Here is a 20,154-nt window from a genome sequence, read left to right on the forward strand (position 1 = left end):
AATTTAATGTGTTTGTGTGGTGAGCCTAAATATAAGACGGGTCACTTGTTTATAAAAATTGATGATGCATAGTATTTGACGTCACCCAGATGGAAGCTGGAAGCCACATCATCAAGTTTTTCGGTCGAAATATAGAAAATTGGAAGGAGTGGCTTAAATAAAACAAAAAATAAAAACTATTTCGCCCAAGACGAATTAAATAAAATTTATTGAACATGGACAATAAAACTAGATTGTATTTTAATTTGCCATGAAAAGATGATTTATTTAATTGATATTAATAACAAATTTAATTAATTTATAATCATCTGATATATATATATATATATATATATATATATATATATATATATATATATATATATATATATATATATATATATATATATATATATATATATATATATATATATATATATATATCCGAAGCTCAAGGACCCTCATGCATGGGTTCATTTAATCTTGCTTGCCCTTCATCCTCGGTGTTATTGACACCTTCAACACAAAAATCGCTTCACTCTCTCCTCAAAATTTTGCTTTTTTCTCTTATCTGTAAATCACCCAAAACAACTTAGAAAAAAACAAAACAAAATCACCCATACATTCCGATTAAAAAACAATGAAAGGTCCGATCCCTACAGTCTCCACCATTCATGCAGATCCACCATCTTCTCCACGCTACCCACCACCAGTAGGAACCCCCACCTCTGGTGCCCATCGCCGCATTGGAATTGCAGTTGATTTAAGCAATGAAAGTGCCTTCGCCGTTCAATGGGCTGTCCAGAACTATCTCCGGCGAGGGGATGCTGTCATCCTCCTCCATGTACGACCCACCTCCGTCCTGTACGGGGCTGACTGGGGCCAAGCAACCGACGCTGAATCTCACTCGGAAGAATCACAGAAGAAGCTTGAAGAAGATTTTGATAAATTCACCAACACAAAAACTACCAACCTGTCTCAGCCATTGGTGGACGCTAATGTTCCCTTCAAGATTCATATTGTGAAGGACCATGATTTAAAAGAGAGGCTTTGTTTGGAGGTAGAGAGGTTGGGGTTGTGCGCCATGATCATGGGGAGTAGAGGTTTTGGTGCTGTAAAACAGACCGAAAATGGAGGGCTTGGAAGTGTTAGTGATTACTGTGTACGCCATTGTGTTTGCCCTGTGGTGGTTGTCAGGTATTCTGATGAGAAGGATGGTGGTGGTCGTGGCGGGGGTGGAGGTGGTGGTGGTGGTGGTGCGGCTCAAAAAGATACAATGTTTCATGATGCGAAATAACATAATAAGTAAGGGTAATATTTTATAGTAGGTTGAGTGCATGAAGCCAATTAAGTTGAGGTATGGATTTCCATAAATTGACAATAGTGAAGGGAAATTATCTGTATTACAGTATTACTCCTTGCTTCAATTGATGATTCAGGAAAAAGAATATATTTTGGAATGTGTTTTGTTTGGAAAGAAGGACAAGTTTTATTATCAAGAGGCCAAATTATAAGGAAATAATATGTTGGATTGAAACAAAGATTTAAATCGCGTTTTATGTTTTTGTCTGTTATGTCATTCGCAGGTTTATGTGGTGTCAAAAGAGAAATAATACTTGAGCTAAAAATTGTAATATGTTGTATTTTACGTATTTGTAACTAAAAGATCTAACTATGAGTTAATGCACTGTTTCATTTATTCATTCAATACGTAATAATCCTCTCTTAATACAAGGCAAAACAGTATATATATATATATATATATATATATATATATATATATATATATATATATATATATATATATATATATATATATATATATATATATATATATATATATATATATATTCTGAGATTCAGCAAAAGATAACAAAACAAAAAAATAGATAAATACAAAGAGATAAATATAATATATCTGTGATTATCCATCCACTGGAATAATCTAGATTCCTTTACTCCCCCTTAAGCGGGAGCATGAAGATTCCGAATGCCCAGCTTGTCCGACAACAACTTCAGACGGTCTGAACCAAGTGGCTTAGTGAGCAAATCAGTCAATTGGTCTTGAGTTCTATTCTTGACAAGAACAATCTCTTTTGACAAAACACGTTTTCTTACGAAATAGCAGTCCATTTCGACATGCTTGGTGTGCTCATGGAACACCGGATTGTAAGCAATGTTGCGGGTTGACTCTTGTCACACAAAAGAGGTGTTGGTGCATGGAATTCAACATCAAATTCTGCACGATACTAACGAGTCCAAAGAATTTCACTCACAGTAGTAGCCATTGCACGATACTCGGCTTCAGCTGAGGACCGAGAAACAACTGATTGTTTCTTGGATTTCTGAGAAATCGGTGCACCACCCAAAAGCAATATGTACCCCGTCCGTGACCTTCGTTAAAAGGGACAACCCAACCAATCCGAATCACTATATGCTATCAACTCAACGTTCTCGGTCTTTGGCAGTTTCACACCTTGTCCAAACGTAGTCTTGAGATAACGAAGCACTCGCATAGCAACTCCCAATGGTTTTGTCTAGGATCCGAGACAAATTGACTAAGAACATTTACGGCATAAGCAATGTCAGGTCTTGTTTCCTGAAGTTATAAAATTCTACCAACAAGACGTCTATATACACTAGCATCGACCCGATCTTCATCTTCTCCCTTATATAATTTTAAATTTTGTTCCACTGGAAACCGACTAGGTCGACATCCAAGAAAACCCGAATCTTCCAAGACATCAATGGTGTACTTTCGTTGACTAAGGACCAAACCTTCGTTTGTACGCGCCACTTCAATGCCTAAAAAATATTTCAAGGTTCCAAGGTCCTTGATACTGAAACTCGCATCAAGTCTAGATTTGGTATCTTCTATCTTTTTCTCGTTGTTTCCAACGATTATTACGTCATCCACATAAATGAGGGCTGCCACAAAGATGTCTCCATGCTTATGAACGAAGAGAGAATGATCGGCTTGAGATTGTCGAAATTCTAGACTTTGGAGGGTTGTAGTAAACTTTTGATACCAATTTCTTGAGGCTTGTTTTAACCCGTATAGGGACTTTTTGAGTTTAAAGACTCGTGTTTCGTTGTCTCTTCTAAAACCATGCGGTATCTTCATGTAAATGTCTTCGTCCAAATCTCAATGCAAAAAGGCGTTGTTAACATCCAACTGGTGTATGATCCAGTCACGCATAACAGCTATGGTGAGTAGAACCCGTACGGTTACAAGCTTAGCCACCGGGGCAAAGGTGTCATCAAAATCCACACCTTCCATTTGGGTGTAACCCTTAGCAACAAGACGGGCCTTGTAGCGTTCTACATCTCCATTCAGCTTGTACTTTATATTATAGACCCACTTGGAATCTATAGCTCTTTTTCCGGCTGGCAAAGGTGTAAGTTCCCAGGTATTATTTTGTTCAAGAGCAAGGATCTCCTTTTGCATGGCTTCTTTCCATCGATCATTTCTAATTGCCCGATGAAAGAACTTTGGCTCATTGTGAGTAGCGATGGCAGCTAAAAAGGACTTGTGAGCATTAGAAATTTTTTCATATGAGACATAGTTAGTGAGAGGATGTACCGTGGAGGCGACTCGATTGTTAGCGTATTGCGGATGACTTGTCGAAGGGGGTAGCTGTACTTCATAATCTTTGAAGCGCGCTAGCTGAGATTGAGTTCGGGTCTCTCTGTTGCGCTCAGTGTTGCTGGTTTCTTAGCTCTCGTAATTGTCGCTCTCCATGGGTTCACTGTTTTCATCGATGGCAGCATTATCCAACTCAAAAGTATCGCAATCGTCTTGGACTTCATCCCTGATGTGGCTGTCGATGATGGAAATATGTTGAATTGGAGTCGTGGTGATCTCCTTATCAGTGAAAAAAAAGAGGTCTTCATCTTCTTCATTTGTCTCCTTATTAGAAGTTGACTATTATTTTGGGACAAACCAAAAATAAAAGATGGACTATAATTTTGGGACGGAGGGAGTATAATTTATAGGAGTAATTAAGGTTCTGTTTAACGTACTAGTTGAAAAGCTAGTCGTTAGCTCATAAAATAGCTTATAAAAAATGACGTTAGATAAAAAGCTAGTTGAAAATAAAATGATAGAAAAGAACATATAGAAATCTTATATGTTTTTTCCTCTCATATCTGATATTATATTCTTTAAGCTTTTAAGATTACATATTTTATCAACACATATTATAAATTAATAATGCAACTTTTTATAAAATAAATTATGAAACAATATCTAATAAATCCGTATATCAAATTATCTTTAATAGATGGGGTTTACTAGAGTCATGATGGACCATAATGCTATTTTATTATGACACTTCATAAATATATAGATAAATTTGTGAATTTATGTATCTATTGAATATTTTATTTGTGAATAATGTAATTATTAAAGCATTAATAGAGCTTTAACATAAAAAGTGAAAATTCAATAACAGACTTTGAAGATTATATATATATATATATATATATATATATATATATATATATATATATATATATATATATATATATATTAATTAATAGAGCGAGAAGAAAATTTAAAAATATTTATAAACTCATTAAAAAGCTACTCAAAATAGCTTTTTGAAAAGTTAATTTATAAATTAGTTTTGGGTTTGTACAATCTAAAAAAGATATTAACATATAAATTAGTTGTGACATGTAATATATATCTTAAATAAAAAGATCATGGAAGTATATTTAAATATAAAGCCCTTAGTCAAATGGTTGTATGACTAAAGATATGATATGTCTCTGTATATAAATGTGTCATCTTGTTTATAACAAATTGTCAAAAATAAAATCTCTCCAAAACTTGTCATTATTTCAGAGCAATTTAATTATTTTACTTTTTTTATTTGAGATCGATCACTCATACGATGCCAATAGTGGGTCTCAATTCGAGGCCATCGTTACTGAGGTAACTATTAAGATGACCGAAACTTTGAATACATATTTTTATACCCCACCCCAACTATAGATAGCAAAAAGTGAATCGAAAACTAAAAAACCGAAACAAAACATAAAATGAGGGTTTGGTTTTTTCTTTTTAAAAAACCAAAGATTCTGATATGGTTTTGGTTTTAGGAATGAATAAAACGGGAAAAGTAATTCAATTAATTTGTAGCAAATGCTTAAAATATATATTTTATATACATATATTAGATTTCAAATTTGTATAAAACTAGTATTTGAGTGTACGCTTTGTCGTAGGTTCTTACATTTGTTTTTCTTGCATATTAGACATGAAAATTGATTTAAACAGTATAACATATCACAACTTCAAAGACACTAAAAGTTTAAAAGAAATGAGCGTTTGGTGATTTATTAAAAGTTGAGAAGAGTTTATGGACTATTTATGTAAGTTGGATGGTTTTGGAATAATCCATAAAAATATAGGGGGCATAAATGTAAAAAGAAGTAGTACCACCAACATTATACAAAGTAGAGGAGGGAAAATATGGGACGGGTGATAAACACGAAAGTTTAAAAAACGAAGGGGTAAAAGTGACATCTTACAAAGTTGAAGGTGGATGGGGGTGAAAGATACATTTTAAAAAGTAAATGGATGAAAAATATCATTTTATAGAAAACGAAAAGGTAAAAGTGACATCTTACAAAGTTGAAGGTAGAAGGGGTCAAAGTGATATTTTAAAAAGTAGAGACATGTAAAATATCATTTTACAAAATAGAAGAGTTGCAAGTGACATATTATACAAAGTTGAGGGATTAAAGTTGCACTTTACGTATTGACAAACTTGTACATTGTGCATTAGTTGGTTGTATTATTAGCTACACTAATTTTCTCTCACCAAGCGAAAGTTTACATTTTGTATATATTTATAATAAAAAAGACATTTTACAAAGTTGAAGGTGGAAGGGGTGAAAGTGACATTTTAAAAAGTAAATTGATGGACAATATCATTTTATAGAAAACGTAGGGGTGTTAATACAAGAAAAATGACCCTTGGTGCTATCTACTGAGTTTCCGAGATTAAAGCCTATCTGAAGTAATGGAGATTTTGAGTTTGTTGTGCTTCCGAAGTAGAGACAATAACTGATGAATTGAAGACTTGTGCTTTTTGTCTTGTAGTATTTGTCTTGCTCGTTGTAATAGCAGTAGGAGACAAGATCAACTGCAATGTATTTCAGGTGGTTGATCTGCAGTCCGTACATTACTTTATTGTCTCCTTTTGTCTATTGTGCTCCTACGTAGTATAAATAGGAGTATCAACCATGTAATGTGTGTGCCTTTTGATCAATCAAGGATCACATATGTCATTTCCCATTCCGTTATTTCTTTGTTTATTCTCTTTACTTTACTTTAATTATTTGCAATGAATGCTTGATTATTGTTCTTCATCATTCAAGGCTGGACTGGTTTTATTCAGACTTGACTGAAATATGTTATCAGCCTCCATTGTTGTAGTTCACTTAAGGTTTAAGTAATTAAACCTTGTCTAGAAATATCCTTGAGATATCTTTTGTTCTATCATTTGGTATCAGAGCTTGAGTGGTTTTCCTTTGAATCCATAAGATCAGATTATCATTGACTAATAATACCATGGTTTCTTAATCATTTATGTATCAGAAGAAAAGTTCTTCTATATACCACTTGTGTTCAAAACAACACAATAATGGCTGCTCCTAACCCAAATGAATCACTATATTCAGTTTGAATCGCCAACACTATGGGTTGCCCAACGAGATCCCCATTATTGTTTGTCAAAGAATATGATCATTTGAAGATGAGAATGGGAAGATTCTTGAAAGGAAAGGACAAAGGTGCCGAACTTTGGACATCTGTTACTGAAGGTCCTTATGTTCATGCTTGTCAAGCTGTTAGAGATGCTGCTGCAAATCTCATGGATCAAGAAGAAGTTCGTCTTGCACCTCCAACATTGATGGACGAAGAAAAGATGCATGCAGATGATGTTGCGGTTTCCGAACTTGTCTTTGGTATCCCTCTATCTCTTTTTAAACACATTAAGTTGTGCAAAATCTGCCACTAATATATGGGATACGCTCAAAGATCTTTTTGAGGGTTCGGAAAATGTCAAAGACAAGAGGACGAACTCTGTGGTAAATGAGTACGACACGTTCACAATCTCTCCTGGTGAATCTATGGCCTCTACAACAAATTGTTACCGGATTCTGGTAAACAACATGACCGCTCAGGGTATAACGAGAACTCTGATCTAGCACAATCTGAAGTTCATCAACAGCCTTGGTAAAAGCTGGGGTAATGTTAAGTCATGTCTCCAAAGTAATGGTTCGCTCAATAAGTTGACGTTCTTCTAACTTTTTGACGAGCTACAAGGACATGAATCAAACGTTGCTCAAACTCTTTGTGAGTTGTCTGGAGGACCACTGGCTCTTGTGAGCACTGTTAGCACACCTCCTCCAATCGATGCTTTTCAGATCCATCTCTTCCGCCTCCACTTTCCAAAGAAATCTTTGATCCTGAAGCTGCAGCATATGAATTTAGATTTCAACAAGAGTTTGGCTTGCTAACCATGAACTACAACAACGGACATCAATGGGAAAACAATCAGAAACCCTTTCCGAACAGACCTCAACCTTCTAATCCTGCATTCCTGCTCCTCATCAAACAAACAACCAACCTTTCCAAAAGCCACATGGTAAACCCTCATCTTACCTACCAGCCTATCTGAACAAATCCACCCCAAATTTTCCATCTGAACCTTTCCAATGAAAAACTAAAGATTGTGTGTCACAAATGTGGGCTCGTAAATCACTACGCTAAGGATTGTCAGGCAGATCCTCCAGTCGAACCTAAGGTCAAGGATTTTGCTTACTATGGTAGAAAAAGCTCAAGAGCTAGCTGCAAGTGAGAAGGCATTCGTTTCCACTGTCTCATGTAATGTTGATGGGTATTGGTCGTCGGGTGACGAAAAAGAGTATGATGATGGAAGAAAATTTTGTCTCATGGCTCGACACAAAGTGACAAATGTGAACTCTCTGTTAGTGATAAAATATGTTAGTTGCTGATAATATACGTCTTAATGCTGCTATTGATAAACTGCATAAGTCCATTGATATGATCGAGGCCTAAGCATATATGACTCATAATTTCCATCACCCATGGTCCAAATTTCTTGGTCTTGGATTCGAGTTTCCGAAACCAGTTTCCATTCCTCTCATGGAGCTTCAGAACCTGACACATATGGGTGACATTGTGAACCTCACTTATTAGAACACCCATGTTTCTCCTTTGTCATCTATGCAAGCACCATCTGAGCATTTTATGTCCTTAATTCCTAATTTCACACCTATCACTGTTTAATGTCCTGATTCCACACAACTTCCACCTCTAATATCCTTGGACCCGAATTAATCTCAAGAAATCCCTAAGGGCACAAGAGGTACATAAGTTTTCATTCTGAATTCTCACCCTCACAACAAATGTGTTAATAACGAAATCATCCCTGAGATCACTGGACATGAATTTGATAAGACTATCGGAAACACTGGTTCCATTTGGGAAACCATCGAGAGTGATTCCAACGAAGAAGTTATTAATATAAATTCAAAGGTTGTTTAAAATTCTACCTTACTTCCGATTAAACTAATATTTAACAACCCCTCTATAGGAAAGTCATCCAAATTTTCTGTTGTCACGAAAAAGATAGAAACCCTAGTTGAACAAGAAGGATATTGTTCATCCGAAAGTGGAAGCGAGAAAATCCTTATAGTCCGAAATCAGATCCAGAAATGACTCTATATTGCTTGAAAAGAAAAAGAAAACTGAGAAGAGTATGTCCCAATAGTAGTTAGATCAACAATTAGGAATCATAATACATTTGTTCCTACTAAAATTTTGAAAAGAACTTCAACTGTTAACACCACTGTTATTTCTAGTCATACCTCGGAAAAGCCTCTCACAAGCTTAAGGCTGCTTCGATCAACCCTAATTTCGATTATGACCATTTTTCTTGGAAATTATCTATTTCAAAATCTCTAGCTGTTATTCATTCTCCTTGGAAATTATATGTTTCAAGATCTCCGGTTGTTACTCGCTTTCCTCATAAATTGCCATTTCCGAGATCATCTTCAGTAAACTTTCTTCAAAATTGCCCTCTGAGAAATTGCCTTATCCGAAATTCACTGCTACAAGGAAAAATGTACAAGAATGGTTCCTCATCAAAATATAAAGTTTTGGCTCGTCACTCTAATCAAAAGAAAATTGTTATATCTTCCGATAAAAGGCCTCAAATGAAATTTGTTCCGATTTATGAATGGAGAGTTAAAGAAATAGTTTGTCCACCTAAGATTGAATATGATTTTTGGATAAACGAAAATGCGTTTACATTTTGTGTTTTTTTTCAAAAGAACATCGGAAAAGGTCATCTGAAAGTCCCATTATTCTGAATTCCTTGACTAAGTCCAAAGCCCAACTTAAGGTCCCTGTTGCTAATAAGGAGATTAAGAACTCCAAATCTCTAAATTGTTGCATGAACTATGTGTAGAGGAATAAGATACAATATGGTATATTGATAACATTTATTCCATGCATATGACTTGAAAGATTGACTTCTTACGTGAATATAAGCATTCTCCCAAAGGTGGTTATGTTTCTTTCGGAAATAACTCAAACTGTATCATACAAGGTTATAGTATCCTCACAAATGGGAAATTCACCATTTCCAACGTCGCTTACGTTGCTGGCCTCAAACACAATCTTATCAGTGTGGACCAACTCACTTATGCACATCATATAGTTGAATTCTACAATAAGCACAACTGCATCATGACTGAAGATCGGCCGAAGTGTCTCTTCCAGTCAGATCAGAACAAGATATGTATCTCCTAGATATAAATCTCATATTTGGAAAGCCACAAATGTGTTTTTTAGCCAAAGCAGTTCTTGATGTTAGTTGCTATGGCATCGAAGGCTTGCTCACCTAAACATTTCATATATTAATGATCATGTAGCTGGTGAAATAGTTGTTGAATTAAGGTGTCTAAGCCAATAATTAAATTGATATATTCTTGAATTAGAAGCAAAGCCTTTTTGGGTTTTCCTCAAAACTAGTATTTGTATAGAATGACTTTTCGAAGAAAATGCTGAATTGCTAATTTATTATATGATTAATAAATTGGAATAAATAGTTATTAATATATTATATGATTAATATATTAATAAGAAATAATAATAATTAATTTGGAATTAATAAAAAATTTACTGAAATTAATTTTAGGGTTAAATGAATTAATTAAAAGTTAAGGGACTGTTTGATTATTTATTGAAAGTTGAACCACGAAACTTCTAGAACCCCATGGGATGGGGTGAATGGAATTTGGCTAGGAATAACCAAGAAATTTCGTTTATAAGGCTTAAGATAAGGAGATAAGACAACTTGATTATTATATTCATTAATCTGGGCCTTGTCCCAAAAACCCTAAGTTTGGCCTCAAGTTTTTTTGAACTATATAAACCCCTCCCTGACTCTCATTATTCGTCCACTCCTTCTTGCCTTCATAGAGCCAAAAGTTTGCTCAATCATCCTCTCTCCCCAAGTCTTTTTGCTACTAGGGTTTTGGGTACAAGCCATTAAAGACATTCATTCCTTTGGTGCTAGCTTTCCGAGATCTAGAAGAAGGATTCTACTTTGATTATTAAAATTATAATCAAAAGGTATGTAACCCTAATTTTGTATGAATTTTGATTTCATATCCTCTCTCCTAGGGTTTCTTGTTATTCATAGCTAGTTGCTATCAATAGAGAAAACATAGATCCTTTCTAGGTTGCATGTGAACTTAATGGTTTAAGTGTTTTTCCACCACATATAATTTTGTTTATGTTGGATTAGTGTCTAAGCCCGTAACTATATTTGGTAAGTACTTAACCCGGTTGTGCATGGTCCTTTTTGGTTGCCTTCACCATAGCAACTGGACAGGGTGATTTATGGAGAGAAAGAAGATATTATGATTTATTAATATATTATGAGAATAATATATTAAAGGAATAATCATATTATTTAATTAATATTATTCATAAATTAATTAAGAATTAATTTGATGACTAAAAGAGATTAATTGAATAAAGGGGCTTAAACTGTCAAATGTGTGATAGTTGTATTTTGGGCTGGGGAACCTAATGGATTAATGGGGTGAACGAAATTATGATGGGAGCCCATCATATTTTCGTCCATGGCCTTATTCCAGAAGGTTCTATGGGCTGCTTGGTGATTAAGTTGTCCATTAGGGTTTTGACTGAAACCCTAATTGCTCACAGTATAAATAGGCCCCTTGGGATATGATTTTCGACCACTTGTTCTCCTGGAAACCCTAGAGCCGAAAATCATAAGTCCTTACCCTCTCTCATATACTACCCTCTTGCTAGTTGGTGTTTGTAAGCCATTAGAGGAGTGACACTTGTGACTCTAAGCATCAAAGACAAGAAGATTCAAGCAAGCAAACAAGAGGTAATATTCTAGATCTGATTTGTTTCTTATAATTTTGAATTATACCATTAGATCTAGGGTTTATAAGTCTTGGATGATTGCATGTACAATTAGTGAAACCTAGATCCAAGCATTAGGGTTTGCATGTGCACATAGGAAAGTTCTTATGGCTCAAACCCATCAGTGGTATCAGAGCTTAGTCTGGTTTCAATTGTATTTGATGTTATATGATTTGTTCTTGCTTGAAAAATTCGTTTTTTGTGCATCTGCTTGTCTAACTCGGCGAGTCCCATTGTGGACTCGACGAGTAGGGTGAACTCGACGAGTCCATAGAGGGACTCGGCGAGTCAACGCGTCTGGCAGAGGATATTTCGGGATTATTTGCTGTTTTGGTTAAGGATCATTACCTAAATCGTTTTAAACAAATAAAATCCGAATTTTATTACCTTTATGACAATATCCTTAACAAAAATAAGAGATAATTTCAAATCAGTTGAATAATAAATTTCCTATTTGATAATATTTGATTATTTGAATTTGATTTGGTAAATTATCTTGTAAATAATCTTAATTAGGTCAAATTTAGATAATCATTAAATTAATTGTTTAATTTAAAATTATTTGCTATTTGATCCTTGTGTATTGAAAAGTTCAAAACGTGTCCTCAAGTTTTGAAATTTAAATTTGTGATTAAAATGATTAATTTGAACTATTTAAATTTCAAACCCTAGAATTTTACAAGTTTAAAATTCAACCTTATACTTTATAATATTATAAGATTAATATATATATATATATATATATATATATATATATATATATATATATATATATATATATATATATATATATATATATATAACTTAAAATGCTAGTCTTACCGTTAGTAGGCATCATACCGATCTATAAGAGGGTATAAGGTTATGGCCTATAAAATGGTCGTTTAATGGGTGTCCACTCTCACCCACCGTTCCTTGATTGGTTGAGGGTCGTTAGCCGAACGGGTAGGATAGGGCAAACCTTTCCTCATTAAAAGTATAATGAATCTATATAAAGTAACTAATTTTTTTTACAAAATTCCCAATCTTAGTTACTTTAGGCAAAAGTGAATTTGATGCAATTCCATGAAATTACACTTTGTACCCTTGCTAAGACGTTAATGGAGCGTGTGTGGTTAACCGTCACATTAATTGGGTTCTAAGCAAAGGTGGCAAAGGGTGACTCATTGTTTGTCATAGTTCGATGGAGCATGTGTGGTTAACCGGCACATGGAATAGGTGACTGTAACAATGAGGGCACCATGTACATTTGCATGGTTATTCACACCCGCTTTGTGATCCTCGGCATCCCAGTCACAAACTAGAGGGGCATATCGAGATTTAAACATGCCATTGAAAAGTTCAATGAATCTCAAAGGATCTAGGAGTTTTTCACTACATTTAAAACTTAATCTCTTTTTCGTTTTTCATGGTGGAGAATTAGTGAATCGACATTCACTTACCTTCAAATTATTTGTTTGTTAGATTATGGCATCCCTTTTCTAATTTGTGAATAATGTTGTTGGTTCCTAGCCCTAATTTCTCATTTGGGTGTTTAATTGGGGAATTTATTTCTAATCAAACTTTGTTCTTTTTTCCTTTTCAGATGTCGAACTTCAACAACGCTTTTGGTTCAAACTCCTCTAGCTCATTCTCACTCATGAACTTGTGTGGGAGAGTGATCTTTTATGGGTCCAATTTCAATGATTGGATCCGCAACATTCGCATGGTCACTCGCTATGAGGACAAAGAGTATGTCCTCGATGAGAAGCTGAAGGAGATTGACATCAACACTACCTTTGTTGAAGAGATCGCGGCTTTTGAGGCCCACGAGCGTGATGCCACGAAAGTCCATTGCATCATGTTAGCGACTATGACTGCAGAACTCCAGAAGTCATATGAGGACATGTACCCCTACGAGATGCATCAAGATCTGCTGGACCGGTACCACCAGAGCGCTAGGCAAGAAAGGTATGAGATCATCACTTCGATGATCACTACCAAAATGGGTAATGGAGAGTCCCTTACTGCACATCTGCAAAAGATGCAGAGATATGTCGATCGCCTGCTAAAGTTGAATGTGAACTTTGATGAAGAGCTGGCAATTAACATTATCCTTCACTCCTTGCCTCCCTGCTATAGCCAGTTCCGCATGACCTACCACATGAAAAAGGAGGAGGTCTCCTTGAGCAATATTCAGGGCTTGTTGAGGACTGCTGAGAGCAACCTCAAAGATAAATCTGTTGCATCAACTCCAACTCCCGCTGCTGCTCCTGTCTTGGCAATAGGACAGGGGAAGGGTAAGAAGAGGAAGGCTCCCTCAAAGAGCCACCACAAGGGAAAGTCCCAAGATGGTACCTCTTCTAGTGGAACCAAAGTTGGTTCTGCTAAACCCAACTCTAACCGTAAGGAGGCAGAGTGCCACCACTGCCACAAGATAGGGCATTGGAAGAGAAGCTGCCCAGAATATATGCAGGCCATCAAGGATGGGAAGATCAAGCCATCTTTCGCAGATATTTGCACAATTAAATCTAATGGCTTATCACATGCTACTTCTTGGGTTCTTGATACAGGATGTGGTTTTCACATATGTTTTGATTTTCAGGGACTAAGAAGAAATAGGGATGTGGAACATGGAAGGATGAATCTGATCATAGGAAACAGAAGATCGTCTCCTGTCACCAAGATTGGAGTTTATTCCTTAATGCTTAGTAATGGATTAGACTTATATTTGAACAATTGTTGCTATTCGCCAGATATGGCAATAAACATCATTTCATTTCATGGTTTATATAGACAAGGTTTTAGATATTCATTTTATAATGAAAAGGGTTCTATTTATGCTTATCTTAATATTGTTTTATATTTTGAAGCATTGCCTTGTAATGGAATATATGAGTCTGTGATGATTGTAGATAACTTAGGAAATGATGTGTCGTGTGTGGATTCTTCCAATAGTATGGATAAAGCATGCTTGTGGCATTGTCGTCTTGGACATTTCAACAAGAAACGCATAGCCCAACTCCAAAAGGATGGAGTGTTGGAGTCATTCGACCTTAGGGACGATGACGTGTGTGAGTCTTGTTTACTTGGAAAGATGACCAAGTCACCCTTCACTGGCACTTGTGCGAGGGGTGAGGGTTTATTGGATCTCATACATACAGATGTATGTGGACCCTTTAGATCCACCACAAGGGATGCGAACCGCTTCTATGTGACTTTCACCGATAATTATAGCAGATATGGGTATATCTGTTGGATTAATGTCTAAGTCCATAACTATATTTGGTATGTACTTGACCCGACTCGGCATGGTCCATTTGGGTTGCATGGCATCATGCATTTGGATAGATTAAAATGAGAGAAATAACACTTAAGGGTTACTAATATATTATAAGTTCTAATATATTAATAAGATTATTTAATTAGTATTGGTCAAGAATTAATTTGGAATTAATTAAGTGATCAAAAGGAGACTAATTAAATATATGGGTTGATTGTGTAAATCACTCATACTTGTATAGTGGGCTAATGCTCCATGGATTATCAAGTTGGGCTAAAACCCATAGGATGCTCCATGGATGCACCATGATGTTTTTGTACCCATGGATCATGGAAATGAAAGGCCATGACAATTAGGGTTTACATGGTGTAACCCTAATTGTGACAAACTATATAAGCATCTTATTCTTGTAAAAATCGGCCACCATGTATGCATGAAGAGGGCTAGTCGATTTCATGAAGTGTTCATTTCTCTCTAAGTTATTCCAAGTGCATTTGATGTTGTGTGAACCATTTGAGGTGTCACACTTGGGGCACTCGGCTCTTAAGCATCAAGGAATCAAGCTACATTAAAAGGTATGTATTCTAACTTGTTTTATTACCCAAGTATCAAAGATTCTATGCTAGATAGGATAATACCTTGGAATATTCATATTTGCATGTATAATAGAGAAAACATAGATCCAAGGTATTTAGGGTTGCATGTACACTTAGGAGTGTTAGAATGCTCAAAACCCAACAGTGGTATCAGAGCCTGGTTTTGAGTTCTTGTTATACTTGCAAAAATGGCTGAAAAATCGAATTTTGTTGCTGTCTGAATAACAGACTCGCCGAGTCCATAAAGGGACTCTACGAGTCCAAGGCAAAAATCATCCAACTCGCCGAGTTGGTTCATGCACTCGACGAGTTGGACCCCCTGACAGCATATTTTCAACTGTTTTGGCTGGAATTGGACTAGGAACATTACCCTAAGCTGTTTTTCAACTTATAAACATGTTTTTGATGTGGTAATGTTCATGCTAATCCAATTTCAAAGATAATTGTCAATAGATTCATGTTTTGTATTAGTTTAAGGATTAGGCTAATTACATGAAAAGTTTGATTTGTATTATCTTGTTCTTATAGTTGCTTATATTAATAGAAAAAGTTACGGGAAAAATGTGTTTTTAATTCAAATTAATCTAAGAGTTGGTTCTAAAATGTGTTTTTGTAACTTGTCCTCAAGTTATATGAAAATTCACATTTAAGATTCATAAAACTCATATAGTTTTCCATAAGTTATGAATAAGCCACTGGGATGTCTCGAACATTGACCTCTTCCTTGGACTTATCCACTATGTGAGCCAGAAACGCCAAATCCTTCTTTTGTAGATACTTTTGTGCCTTAATGCCCGAGATAAGACGAAGGTTCGTGTAACACCAAAAAATTCAAGCCAATTTAAAACTTTTTAAACAACCCAAAAACCATTAGTTATTACAAACTTGTTTTCAAAATGTATAATATCAGACTATCCCAGAACATGGTCATAAAACGTGAGGAGCTGTACGATCATGCCTTTGCCTTGCCACGATCCCCTGATGCACCTGAAACAATAAACTGAAACTATAAGCCCGAAAGCTTAGTGAGTTACCCCCAAAATACAGATACACATACAATCCACATAACAATATCAGAAATATCGTAACATAACAACTGAAACAGAACAGCACGTAACGGTTCCACAGCTTCACAGACTGGAATACCCCTGGGCCCACAGTGTGAGTCTGGAATGCCTACCGAGCCCTCAGCTCACATTTGGATTGCCATCCAGCCCTCAGTACGAGTCTGGAATGCCTATCGGGCCCTCAGCTCGTATCTGGAATGCTCACGAGTCCTCAGTATGAGTCTGGAATGCCTACCGGGCCCTCAGCTCATATCTGGAATACTCTAGGGTTTGTTGGCTACAGCACGGAGCAGTACCACCTCAACCCATCCCACATAACATGTCGACATGTAATAGATAAATGCACATACAGGTAATCAATCAGTATCACAGGTAGTCCTACAGACCTACCCTCTAGCATATCAATTAGCATGCGTAACCAACTCATACGCAACATAATACAACTACTAGGATATCACATCCAATGGGCTGGCCTTGGTGCCTTAGACCCCTTAGTATAGTGAGGATAACTCACCTGCCACTGCTGAAGTCTCGCAGGTAAAGCTCCCGCTGGTTGACAGATTTCCAAACTGTCAACATCAAACAATACCCAACTAGTAATTGGGTTCCAAGCTCAAAGTCCAACTCACACTCCAAAAGCCCAAAAGTCAAGTAATGGGCCAAGGCCTAACGTATGGCCCAATCTTCCAAATTGGGCCCAAGTCCTCACATGGGCCTTATCCTAAAGCCCATCTAATTACTTTGGTCCATTAACTTGTTCTTCGATGGTCCATCAATAGCCTAACCACCAAAACCCTATAGGAAGGCCCCACTCAAGGCCCAAGTGAAATGGGGTTTCACATAAAATGACAACTACGGTTAAGTGTTTCTCACTTAACCCACTAAGGACTTAATCCATTAAGCATCTCACTTTACTAAATAAGTCATATGGTGTGATTGGGCTTAATACACAATTCCATTCCAATTGCCCAAATGTGGGTCCCGATAAGTCCAAGCCCATAATCCCAAAATTAGGTTTTTCACGTGAAATGATGATTAGGGTTAAGTTTCCTACGTAACCCATTAAGGAGTTAATCCTCTAAGGACTTAATTCATTAAGTCCAATATTAGTTATATTAATTTTTTGCCAATGATTATTATTTAATATTTCAAGTTATTAAATAATTCCCGTGTGTCCCGATTAATCCCCCAAATTAGGGTTTCATTGCATTGGGGTTTTCCAAACCCATATTAGGGTTTCCAACCCATATTAGCCCATTATCAATTTGTTGGGCTTTTAGGTCAATTAGGGCTTTATTGGGCCTATTAGACCCACTAGAATATCATTAAACCCATTTGGGTTTTCACTAATCCCATTAGGTTTCATTGGGCCCATTAGGGCTTCTTTGGGCCCATTAGGGTTTCAAGCACCCCAAACGAGTCAACACAATCCGGCAAGGCACACCGCCACCCGACACGGCGGCCGGTGGCGGCAGGAGGCGGCAGCCACCACCCTATGGTGGTGGTTTGATTTTTCCTTTCATTATTCCAATTTTTTACAATTTACAATGAACTCACAAATAAACACACATACTACACTAATTAAACATGCACAACCACCCTATGGTGGCCGGCGGCCGCAGATGGTGGCAGCCACCACCTCACTGTGGTGGCGGTGGCTTTTCTCACGAATTCCGTCCATACAACCCTTTACCTATTAAAACACACGCACATACACACTAAGTATCACACACAACCACCGCCACATGGCGGCGGGTGATGGCAGAATGGTTGTTTATAGCGACAGCCACCATGGCCGGCTGCCATGGTGGTTTTCCAAGCTTCCTGGCCACGAGCACACACAAACACGGTATGCACAGCAGTAGAAACACACACACACGTCCCATGCTCGCAAAGCGAACCCAATCACCCACCTGAGGTGTGTGGCGATGGCAGGAGGTGAGACAGTCGGCAACATCGATGCTAGGATCGGAATTAGCGGCGGTTTGCGATAACAGCACCTTGCGGCGGCATAAGGCAGTCGAAGGAGGACGTCACTCGCTTCAGTTGCTCGGAAAGGTGACGACAGTGACTTCGCAGCGGCAGAAGAGGCGGAGACGCGTCCGAGAATGGCAGCGCATGGCCCTGATGTCGTCTTCAATAGCCTTGGCGTCACTCGGAACCTCGTCTGGTCGGAAGACAAGAGGTGGTCGGGTGGCTTGCGATTGTGGTAACGGATAAGAAGTGGCAGTCGGCTGGAGAGCGTGTGGGTTGCGGCCGGTGGTTACGGGATGTAAGGTGGCGGCTAAGGAAGCTCCTAGGGTTAGGGTTTGTAACAATGCCTTTATATGGAGACTGGCTAAGAGGGTGACGGGTTTAACCCGTATCTTATACACTCCTCACGAAGATTTGACACTTCCAACCCCTCCCATCCATAATCTTTTCAAAATCAGTCCTTAAGTTACCATTCAACCCCTCCACTTGAGAATTATTTGCAAAGCTAATACGGGAATTACCTTTTAACCCTCATGACCTTAATTTTGACATATTCAGCCCTTCCACCTCTTTTCCTTTCAAATTGAACCCGAAATTACTCAAATAGCCCTTAGTCTTCAAAAATCCTTTCAAGTTAAGTCGCAATAATTTACCAAGTAGTCCCCACCTTCATAAATATTTACAAAACCAATCCGAAGCTTACACTTTTAACCCCCAACTTCTAAATTGTGCCAATTAACTCCTCGAATCCAACACCTGGCTATATAATTATCGATTTTAGGGCTACTATACATTCATTAATTAATTTATTTATTTATATAATAAACGGGGTGTTACAACTCTCCCCCACTTAAATTAGATTTCGTCCTCGAAATCATTCCTTACCATTCCTTACACGCTAGACAACTTGAGCAACACGGCCACAACTACGAGCATAACCCCAGCCTTTCCAGGTAACCGTAACCAACCCTCACCGGGTTCTAAAACCTGAAAATAAACGAATCACTTGCAATATAATCACATTTACTCACTCCGAGTCTGAATCTCGAGCTGGTCCGTCTACATGACAGACCGCCCACTCTTAATCCTTGTCAACTTTGTTGCACTTAGCTCCTAACTGGCTACTCAGATAACCTGGGGCACTCACCAGAAAGCATAATCCCAATTCACACACTACTACCTATAACTCCTTTCTTGACAAGAGATTAGGTACTCCTTTCAAGAGAAACCCGTTTGATAAGCAATTCCCAAGGTTATAATGAACAATGGAATGTAAACTGGGAGATGAACCCTTTTTGGATCAATATAACAATGTTTCCTTTCATTCCCGAACCACACACATAAAATAATCGGCTCGTAAGCCCAAACACCCATACCTTGCCCAATCAGCCTCGGGTTGGAATACCAAGCATGCCTACAACGGATCCAGTCATCCCTAGGATGGAATGCCCTCGTATCACGCACATGTTTGGTCCAATCAACCCTCGGGTTGGAATACCAAACACGTCAGTTCCACTCAATCGTAGTGTCCGGTCATCCTCACGATGGAACACCCTAGATTGGAATACCACTTTATATATGTCACACCCCCGGATCAGACGGCGGAAACGTTCGGAGGCGGGTGACTTCATTTTGCAGTATCATAACAATTGAATATAAATGAAACAGAGCAATCCAACCATCATACATTGAGATAACAAACTTACATTGTTTACATATTGTATTTGTTCTTCGAGTTACATAAAAGAGACATAAGTAGAAATTTCAAAC

The 20,154-nt window shown here is 37.3% G+C and overlaps 1 long non-coding RNA gene and 1 pseudogene across 1 annotated transcript; one reads left to right on the forward strand and one right to left on the reverse strand.

The window, feature by feature from the left end:
- The first annotated feature begins 570 nt into the window (after positions 1–570).
- LOC145168525 (universal stress protein PHOS32 pseudogene) lies at positions 571–1,500 on the forward strand (annotated as a pseudogene).
- A 14,466-nt stretch (positions 1,501–15,966) lies between these two features.
- Positions 15,967–18,732, reverse strand: LOC145168527 (uncharacterized). The gene is made up of 2 exons (XR_013741910.1): positions 18,324–18,732; positions 15,967–16,330 (listed from the first exon to the last, which is right to left on the reverse strand). It is a non-coding gene; the product is annotated as an uncharacterized LOC145168527 (long non-coding RNA).
- Positions 18,733–20,154: the final 1,422 nt, after the last annotated feature.

This window comes from Lactuca virosa, chromosome 4 (assembly GCF_052849685.1).
Source record: "Lactuca virosa cultivar CGN04683 chromosome 4, Lactuca_virosa_CGN04683_v6, whole genome shotgun sequence".
Taxonomy (NCBI): Eukaryota; Viridiplantae; Streptophyta; class Magnoliopsida; order Asterales; family Asteraceae; genus Lactuca; species Lactuca virosa.